This window comes from Tachypleus tridentatus, unplaced genomic scaffold, assembly GCF_004210375.1.
Source record: "Tachypleus tridentatus isolate NWPU-2018 unplaced genomic scaffold, ASM421037v1 Hic_cluster_2, whole genome shotgun sequence".
NCBI classification, from domain to species: Eukaryota; Metazoa; Arthropoda; class Merostomata; order Xiphosura; family Limulidae; genus Tachypleus; species Tachypleus tridentatus.
Window position 1 is genome coordinate 31361533 of NW_027467782.1, and position 11160 is coordinate 31372692.

General features: G+C 34.9%; 1 long non-coding RNA gene and 1 other non-coding gene across 2 annotated transcripts; one reads left to right on the forward strand and one right to left on the reverse strand.

The window, feature by feature from the left end:
• Positions 1–2256: 2256 nt before the first annotated feature.
• On the forward strand, positions 2257–11117 carry LOC143242424 (uncharacterized). Its single transcript, XR_013022650.1, has 2 exons — positions 2257–3041; positions 9288–11117. It is a non-coding gene; the product is annotated as an uncharacterized LOC143242424 (long non-coding RNA).
• Positions 7383–7546, reverse strand: LOC143243468 (U1 spliceosomal RNA). Its single transcript, XR_013024594.1, has one exon. It is a non-coding gene; the product is annotated as a U1 spliceosomal RNA (small nuclear RNA).
• Positions 11118–11160: the final 43 nt, after the last annotated feature.

Below are 11160 nucleotides of genomic sequence, written 5' to 3' on the forward strand. Positions count from 1 at the left end.
GGATAACTTTCATTTAAAAATATTTAATTTGCACCACCAATCAGTTTTTCTTTCTACGCACCGCTATTTCTATAGTCAGTTAACTATTTTATATAAAATAAACATTTCTATGACTGAAGCAGTTTAAGGCTAAAGAAATGCTTTTCGTAACTTGAAGTTTATAAAACAACACATCTAGAATTCTCACGCTTGAATTTTCTTCCGCTCATTTAGAGATTAGATAGAATATTTATCGCGAATGATATTTTAAGTAACATAAATAATAGCTAATTACGTTGAATATGATTTGCTTATGCACAAAAAAAAATACTGTTTTAATATTCTATTAGTTTTAAAATAATATGTGAATATTTGTATGGGAATAATGATTAAAATATCAATAATTTTTAGAAGGTCTAATGTGAGAAATGAAGTTGCACTTAAAAAATAAAAGAAAATTATAAATGACATTTATCGGTGCCTTCATTTAAAGCAGTTGCATTTATTTTATTTTTTTTATCACGAGGCAAAATAATAAATTATAAAATGAAAAAATAAAACCTGGAGCCCTAACATCAACATCGTGTCGATCATGATGGCAGGCTAAGAATGATAAACGGATAATGTAAACTTTGAAACTGTGCAACAACACTGTATTCAGAAATCTTAGCTGTGAAGATGATAAAACAATACAGTTACGTGGTATTTTATATTAAGTACCTAATTCGTAGAGCATAGTTATCCAAGAAGAAACAAAATATATCTCTTACGTCGAATAAGATATTAAACTGTTCTAGAAGCATTTTAGTCTAGTGTTGTTAATGATTTTGCAAAATCACACTCGAATTTAACATTTTATAAATGACTTGGACAACAGTGGATTTTACTAGTGATGTTGCGAGATATTGTACGGTGAAGCCGTAATACGACTACGTTGACACATCGTCCGAAACGACTCATGAATCTTCACGGACTTGGCTAGCTTTCAATAAACATTATTAGTCTTATCTACATAAAAGATCACAATTTCTAATAAAGTATTTGTACTAAAAAATTAATGTTTTAATATATGGAGTCCAAGTAGTCACTACTCCTAGTGTAAAGTGATTTCAATCTGATATTTAAAATACTTTTCTCCATTTGAAAATTAACAAATTTATTTTTTTACGTAATCCGAAATAAATTTCCAACTTTTTTTCGAGAAAGCTTCAAATATTATCTGCTACATTAACTTTCCTAATTTTATGTGAAATCGTAACCACCATACAAAATAAATCAAAATTATCCGTCTCCTTTCTTTCTATGGTAACTTTAAAATGTAGCAAGAAAACCATAGTTGCTTAAACGAAATAATATAAAGTTCTTAACGTTATACACCTGTTTTTAATTACATTTAATTGTCACGTGTAAGATACCAACTTCTACAGCTTCATTTCCTTTGTCCAGTGTCAGATAATGACTTGTACAGCTTTCTTTTATTTATCACATGTGAGATACTGACCTATACAGATACTAGATTGTACAGCTTTCTTTCCTTTGTCACGTGTCACATACCAACTTATAAAGCTTAATTTCCTTTGTAACGTATCAGATACTGAAATATACAGCTGTTTTGATTTGTCACGTGTCAGCTACTGGCGTATATAGTTTCCTTTAATTTATCACATGCAAAAGTTTTGAAAGCCAGCACAGTCCTCGGGGTAAACATTCTTCTCTTGCTCCCTTTCTCTCTCTTTTTTTAACATTTTAAGAGCTTATTAAAGAGAAGATCCTAAATTAGAACAGTAACAAGTTCATAAACAAGTCAAAATGATAGACGCAGCCGTTGTTTAGTTCAGAGTATAAGCTTGAAACATCAATAAAGTAACAACAGATATTTATTAAATGTATAAAGTAAAAGTATTTGTTAGTTATTACTCAAGTTATAATATCAGTTATTTTTAATCAAGAGTGTATATGGAAAGAAAAGCCAAAACTATGCTTTTATGATTAAATGAAGATATAGCTAAAAGATGCTTTGTGGGTTTTACTGTATAACCAAATTTCTTTCCTCCAGGTCCACGGGCAGCTGCCTCCATTGCTTCCATGTCAGCGCGTCTACTGACATGCTATTATAATCGCGGAATAAAACTTTGCATCAGAAAGTCCTCGACAACTTTAAATAACCAATCTGTTAACTAAAGTCATTTCAAAACAATGTGTTTTGAGTTCTACTGTTTTATAGTTCTGATAGAAGAAATTATTAGCACCACAATGGCTCAGGGTATGTCAGCGGACTTACAATGCTAAACAACGGGTTTCAATACCGTGAGGGACAGAGTACATATTGTCTATTGCGTAACTTTGTGCTTAATTAAAAAACAAGGAAATATTAAATTTTTCTTTCTGAGGCATCGCTAGGTACATAGAATCCTCGAATAATTATTTTAATAAACAGGAAGTAATGAAGTATAATAAAATATGTTTATGAAGTAGTGACCACTACAAGAACATAGCGAGAAAGTTGTCACTCTATGATCAAATGATATCTTGTTTAAAAAGAACTGACATTATCATAAACAACAGACGAATGATTCAAAACAGAGATTCAGAGAAACCCGCTGATAATCTTCTGTTATGTGTTTAGACTGGAAGAAATAGATGCTGTCAAGATTAAAAGGTGGTATGAAACTTGGATGATGAACCTTGGATAATGGACCGACAGTACAGTATGGGCTGGTGCTTCCGGTGAATGATTAACTAACAAACTTAAAAGTTCGTAAACAGGAAAGAAACTTTGACCATTTGAAGATGTATTCTAACGAGCTTAGAAATTCATAAACAGGAAGCGAGCTGGCACTTTGAATTATGAATAGGGCGACAAATCACTTCTCCACTCGTGTAAAAGGTTCTATAACAGACGCCAGAATAGAGAAAAATATTGCAAGCACTCCGATCGTTCAAGGCGAAGGAGAAAAGATGTCTCTTACCGTTAGTAGAGTGCAGATAACTCTCGTGTAGTTTTGTGCCAAATTGAAAAGCAAAACCGTTAGTAGAAACGCCAATTCTGGCGTAAGCTCTTTGTAAGTATTAAAATGCTATTATTTCTTAAATATCAGTCATCATGTTCAAAAGATAAATTGTGTAGATATTAAATGATTGTTGCCTTAAATAAACGTGTTATTGGAACTCTTAGTCTCGAGTCTCTTTGTTTCAACTGTAAAGCCTCGAGTTAGTACCTGCGTGCTCCATTAGCCCACTGCATCCTTACTTTAAATAAATATTTCATGTTACAGCAGGCAATATTAGTCGAAACCCAACGGCTAGGCCGAAACATCACACTCTGCATGTCTTGAAGTCAGCTCACGACCACGTTACATTTCTTTCTGAAGCCGAACTGAATTTGTGGTATCTTTATGTGGATGTATATTTGATCACTTTTGCTTTTTTTACCGTCCCAAAATCCTGGCTTCAGTAAAAATTCCACTTAACACTAAACGTCGGGACTTTGAATCAAGGGTACAAATGTTCGGAAAGTCTTTTGTTTGTTTGTTTTGGAATTTCGCACAAAGCTACTCGAGGGCTATCTGTGCTAGGCGTCCCTAATTTAGCAGTGTAAGACTAGAGGGAAGTCAGCTAGTCATCACCACCCACCGCCAACTCTTGGGCTACTCTTTTACCAACGAATAGTGGGATTGACTGTAACATTATAACGCCCCTACGGCTGAAAGGGCGAGCATGTTTGGCGCGACGGGGATGCGAACCCGCGACCCTCAGATTACGAGTCACACGCCTTAACACGCTTGGCCATGCTGGGCCCTATAGTGCATAAGTCACTGTGCAGTTTTGTAATCATATTTTATTTAGTCTATTTCAAGCCAGCAACTGATAGCGGTGTTTAGAAACAAAATAAGAAGGATCCAGGCCTGTATTGATGTCAACGGGGTCACTTTCAACATTGTTTATGATTGTCACTCATATTTACTTCCTGTATTCTTTTTTGAAACATGTCTGTTAATAAATATTGTGCACAGTGACTTTCCGAACACCCTGTATAACTTTTTTTTAAAAATTAAGTGACTGATATCAATCATAAAAGAATAACTTTAAAAAATTGTTGCCTGCAAAATTTATGTACATGTCGGTTCATGTATGTTTTTTTATCTCTGTGATTCACTAGAATAAGGCGTTGAAATTTATATAATTACTAAACAACCACTGTAAATTATTATTACTGTGTGAAAAAATAAACATTAGTGTACAAATACATCATTCATTCCTAAACTTTTGTTTCGGCCATTGGTCTACCAGACCTGACACAGCCGTTAATTTTTTACAAGGTAACAATGCCGTAAGCGTCCACTAACAATTATATGCAGTGACGAATTTTATTAACACTATTACACTTTGATTTGTGTTGGAATTACGAGAATGTATCAAACTTTATATCTGAAGCTGGGATTTTCAAAAATACGAAACAAACTTAATGAGACCTATCGTTATTGCTGTGTATATGTATAACTGAACGTCGGCTATATTTCATTACAAATATGACGTTTTTGACTTCTAAAATATTGCGGGTTGTGCTCACAACTACAAGTTACTGCAATCCATTTCTATTATTTAACCTGTATGTTTTCAAAGACCACGGAGTTGGTCAGGAATCAGGTGAGTGGATGTATAGATTGTTACTACTACCGTGAGTTTTCAAAATCAATCTCACCCTCACCATTGAACCTATAAACATGCGTGTAAATTATCCGTTCAATTTCCGAATGCCACGTCATTTTACACATAATTAGTGTCTTCCTGTGAATAGGAAATTTGGCAAATTGCAACCTTGTAAAATGAACGACAAAGTATTCTGGTTACATGAACGTTGTATGCAAATTACTCTATAATTACACCTGCAATTAAATGGCAGTCAGAAGACATTATATAAAACTTCTAAATTATAAAGCATGTTAAAGTAATTTGAAATCCCACTATGCGACGAATACAAGTTTTCAAAATGTTAAACGTGATACATAATAATTTAATTTCATTCATAAATACAATCTTTACAGAAAGAAGCATTGGTGTACTTGCTACATACAAAACTTAAGAATACATCTTTAAAACTAGAATACTACAGAAGTGAATGCTCATGACCTAAGCCCTTAAATCTAAGTATATTATTATAAACATGCCCAAGACCTATCAAATTCTGTGTACGCTATTGTATTACAGAATGCAAGATATAGAGCAAACGCAGTAAATAACTAAGTATGTTGTAATTCAAATTATAACAACCATAAACCAAATTGCCAAAGATGTAGGCGATAAAAAAATTAGCGAAACAAACGAGTACGCCAAAATAACCAAACAATTAAAAAATAATATACTTATAATTGCTGAAAAAACAAAACAAATTGAACTATTGCAAAAGTAATACTATTTACAAAAAGGGTAACATAATATAAAATTGTTTGTTTTGTAATTAAGTACATAGCTATACAAAAGCCTATCTGTACTCTGCCCACCACTGGTATCAAAATCTGATTTTTAGGGTTCCAAGACTGAAGGTCTAACACAATTAATAACTAAATACGTATATAGTAAAGAGGAATACTATTATTCTTTGTTATCAAACACAAGATTTCTTATTCAAAGTACAGTTAAATTAATTTCCTCCATCGCAAATAGAATACAACTACCTCCAAGAAAAATCAACCACAATAGTTTTAAATAAAGCTGTGAATGTAAAACAACAACAAAAATGCATCATATCTCTCAAAAACGATTAGCATAAATATATAATGTAGGAGCTAAAAGTTACGACAATAATAAAAACTCGTATTTCGGAAACCAAAATAAAACATAAACAAAAAAAGATAACAATAATGAATTAACAAATTAAATAATAAACTTAAAAGTTTATAAATATTATGTATTTTTGATAAAATTGCTTGCAAAATTATTGAAAAAGAATACCAATTTTTAAGATTCATGTCACCTTATGAGATTAGCTGTATCAGAATGGTTCAAATCAAACCAATTGCAGTGAGGTTACCTTTTTTTGTCACTAAAAACACAATGCATAAATTAATGCTTCTGACATCCTAGTAACAGGTAAGAAACATTCTGAAGACTGTAGACATTTTTGTTTCACAATTTATTTCTCATCAGAAAATTATTGTTTTGCATGTTGCATGTATGCAATTTCGTAGGAGAGGTAGCCAGAAAAAAACACGCCAAAAATCATTTGTGATGACGAAAAACACACTTGAAGTAAAAATGTATCTCAAAAAAGCTGGTATGGGTATAAAAACTTTTATTAAAATAAAGTAGAGAACAACGTTTCGATGTTCTTAGGTCGTTTTCAGGTTAACAAAGAAAGAGTTTGTAAATGACCATTGCTGGGCACATGTATTAAAGGAGAGTGTAAACGTGTACGGGATCGTACATAGCGTTGCAGTTTGATGTTAGGCTATTCATTAGTGTAGTTATGTATAAAGGTGTTCCTTCACATTGGTTTTAGTTGTTGCATAAGTAGAACTTCTTTTATTTTGCGTTAGTTTCCCAAATTAGTATCTGGGCGTTTTCTATGGGCATGTTGTGCTTATTTGATTTGCAGTGTTCAAAAACATGTGAAGGTGTTTGTGTTCTTTGAATCTGGTTTCCAAACCATTGACAAAATTATATGCACACACCTAGATCAACAACAAACAAACAATAATCAATTCGAGGATACAACAAACTACAAAACCTTACACTGCTGCACACCACAGTGAAAAAGATAACCAACATTTGTAAAACATCTTAATAAAACAACTTTCCAGTAAACACCAAATTTATTGAAAACCAAGTGGAAAACTAAAGCCCATACTATGTAAGAACTACACTGACAAACACAACACGCGCAGGTAGCCCTCGTGAAGCTTTGCGAGGAATTCAGAAACAAACACAACATAAGCATACTAAGTTGGGAAAGAAATGCGAAATCTAAGAAGTCCCACTGATACAACAACTACAGCCAATATAAAGGAACATCTTTGTACCTGTACCAATTAATAACCTAACTGCAATGCCACCTACAATCCCTTACATGTTTACACTCTCGTTCCTGAGACATGTGCCTAGTTACAAACTTTCTCTTTGTTAACCTGAAGATGACCTAAGGTCGAAACATTGTTCGCTACTGTATTTTAATAAAGGTTTTAACACTCATACCAGTAGTAAGCTTCACTGTATAAAAGAACATTTTAAGCAAGGTAGAATTTTATTTTACCTTAGTTGCGTATTATTTATAATCTCTCTTCAGACAATAAGGAGGTATTGAGAGTTAGGAACGATTCAACATTGTGAAGTTACACACTTTTCATTATTTACATACAACTTCATTTCTCTAATAACAAATTGAATTTTTCTTTTCGATTTTACTACAGGGGATAGCGCGAACGCAGTCCTCCACTACCAAAAATTACACGCTCCATCATTCCCAGTTTGGGATAGTGGCATAGTTCCACCCACCCAGAGTGCAATGGGCGAGCCTCGCTCTGGAGAAGCCACCTTGTTGATAATGGCATTCTCAGCGCCAGGTAAGTATGCTCTATAACAACAACAAAACTGACAGGTATTTTGTTTTGAAGTACTCTATCCCCTCCGGGGGTGCTCAGAAAGATGGCCTTTCTCTTCGCCCCACTCGTGATTTTAGGGTATTGAAGCAGCTACCCAAAGAGAAGCGAAAAAAAAGTGACGGACGAGATCATCCTTAAATAAGGTGCGAACTCTGAGCAAGCAAGGAAGACGAAAGACCGACAAACTGACACCAGACACCCATAGATGATATGCGAATACCACAAAATCAAGGGCCGATTTAGGGTCCATCAGGGCGGCCGGGATCTGTAAATCCAATGCCAAAAGTTAGATGTGTGGGAAACGGGAGAACCCTGGAAAACCCACTTTCACTAGCTGGTACCAATGATCCAGCTAGTACCAGTTTAGCTCATTTCACGAGGATGGAGGGTCGCACAGGGAGAAAAGTGGGACTATGTCACGATAATGTTTTACCCTTATCATTAACGTGTGAAAGTCATTGAGAGGTGGTGAGTCTACTGCACTGTACGACGAAACCCAGGTTGGGGCTCTAGAACTTGTTCAAGTAGATTCTCTGGGTATTCCTCAGTCGTTTGGGAAAAGTTATGTCTTCTGTGTATTCTAATTTTAATAGCTTGACAGATGGTAGGATGCTTATCTGTTATAGTTGACTTATCCGAATAGGTAGCTTGTGTAGTTTGCATCTGGGAAGACATTTTAGAGCGAAGTGTAATAGATGACGTCTCAGTGAATTTGTTGAGAAACTGAGGCTTGTTCTGTACATGACCAGTGGCCGTATCGTCGCTTTTCTGAGAATGGTTGTCGTTCTTCATGATAAAAGTTTGTGAAGAATTCGATGGCGGTTTGACAGGAGACGATTTGACTACAGACTTGGGGGGTGGGGTGGAAGAACGGATTAGATGATACGTTAGGTGGCGAAACAGATTCTGGTTGCTTGGGTATCCACGGATTGAGTGAGCGACGGCACTAAAATGATAGATGTGACAGTAACAACCATTACGTAAAATCGTATCGGCAATATGTTTAGTGGTTGTTACCATTTTCATGAAGTTGGTAGCTTGTCTGGAGGCTTTCGAGTAGATTCGGTGCACGGCGTATATCTCGAAATTTGTTTGACTTTCAACAGCGCATTTGATTTCACTCGGTTGAATGGAATGGTATATTCTTCTCAGGAAAACAGAGAAAAGGTTTATGGGCCCTTAGTTGGTGAACATTTAATATTAATTTGAGTATTCCACGGCTCACAAAAGTATGATAAGTCCGTAGGCGTTGACGGCTGGAGGAGAATACCTCCCCGGCGAAGGATCTGGGTTCTAGATGGGTCTAAGGAAGCGCCAGGTTTAGCCTGCGCGATAAACGTGACTATTTGAAAAGGCGAGAGTTGGGGTGGCAGACCGTCGACGATTACGGGCGGGACAGGTGGCGAGATTGGCACAGTGGGACCAGTTAACGAGAACGTCATGCTGGTAAAGGGAGGGAAAATACACGTCTTACTTGCTCAGTGTCAAAGCTAGGAATGAACGAAAATGTTCTGTACTCTTCATGTAAGGCTTATATAAACACAAACGCAAACTAACGTGGCAGGGTTTAGTTTAGAGAGAGAAATCTGAAGAATTCTCTCTCCAACTGGGGTGATCAGGAACGTTGTGGTTCCTCTTCCTCCCTTCTCGTGAAAAATTATTGAAATTTACCTGGGGTTTTTGCCTTTCTTTTATTTTGACTCTTTTTAGGTGAAGGAGTGAGGCTGGTCATAATACTGATGAGCGAGACAAAGGCAGCACCGGAGAGACCAGCCAGGCCAGAATCCAAAAAGCAGATTTCAAAGTAAATATGAACGCGAGACGACCCATTTCAGGGCAGGACAATAATGTTGCCTTGGCTGGGATCTAAAGATCCAATGCCTGAGAATTGGATGTGGGGGAAACGGGAGTGCCCCGAGAAAACCCACTTTCACAGGACAGGTAAATCTTTCGGTGCCTGTAAGGTTTATCCTTTATGTACTTTGTTGTGTGATTTGTAATTGCTGAAATATGTTGTATGGTGAAAAAAATGTGAAATGCCGTTTTTGATTTATGACTATGTTGTTAGCATGTTTTTTTTCATGTTAATCTTTTGTCGAAAGTGATGTATTTGCTCAAGTTAATAGGCGTACTTACGAATGAGAATTTTGCTTTTTCTAGAGTAATTTTTGTCTTTTTAGATTTTTGTTAAACGTGATTGCTTGCGATTTATTTGGATTAAAAAACGCTCTCCACTTGTTACTCAGATTGTTTCATATTTCTTGAAAGCACTGGGTTTTTTGAGGTAATCCAGATAGAAAGATCTTTCGTGTCTTGCTTAAGGCTTATGTAACAACACTTTGTAGTTTTAAATAAGGTGTAAAAATAAAATGTTTAATTAGTCTGAAAAACTTTTTGTAAATACTCGAAACAACTTTCAAACTTTATAATGGAACGTTTTATTATCTAGCACTTTATTTATATAAAATAAAACGTTTTGTATAATTTCACATTTATGAAACGTAAAAGACATATTTGAGATTTTTAACCTCTCGATTGGAAGCGTTTGTCTTGACGGCTGCGCCACCTAGCGCTGTATTTTTGTTTCTTTTTCAACAACATTGTAGGTACAATTAAGTTGTATGGTTGTTTCTTTTATTTAAAATTCTTTGTTTTTTGAATTTCGCGCACAGCTACTCGAGGGCTATCTGCGCTAGCCGTCACTAATCTAGCAGTGTAAGACTAAAGGGAAGGCAGATAGCCATCACCACCCACTGCCAACTCTTAGGCTACTCTTTTACCAACGAATAGTAGGATTGACCGAACATTATAACACACCCACGGCTAAAACACACAATATTTGCAAAAAAAAAAATCACGTTGGTGATGATAAGCGACCTGAGATACATTTCGACTAAACAGAGTTCATAGATTATGTTTGTTTGTAGCTAAGAAAAAAATACTTTATGGATTGTAATGTGTTTTGCTCACCATAATTACAGAAATTGGGTTTCTGTCGTTATACGTCCGCAGAATTACCGCTGTGTTACTGGTGAGAAGTGTTCATAGAAGTCCAACATTTCAATGAAAAAAAGAAAATTCACTATTAAATTGAAGGACAAATGTTGACTTATTCATTTTCAAGAAACTGGTTTATTTTGACGAGTAAAGAAACTAGCACGTCACGTTTGACACAGAATGGCGAAGGTTCTTCAAATGTTAAATACTCATTTGTATGCCTTCAAATCGCTTTATGTCAGGTTATTAGACAAATTTTATAAATTTAAGTTAACTTTATGAAATCATTATAACAGAGCTATTTACTACTTCATTTATGCTGTTTTTTTCTTTTTTGCTTATCCAGTTATTTTTTCAAACAATGAATGTAGGTCAATTATATCATTGACCTGCCAATAACATAAAATAAAACCTCAAGAAGGATTTAATTTAAAAATAAAATATCCTTGAATATTTGAATTATTCTTTAATTACATCACTGCACATTACTCTTGGTTACCTGAACAATGTAAATGAATCAGAATAAATGTTTTTCTTTGTAAAGTTACCACAGCTGATATCAAGATAATTGTGACAAGAAAAATGA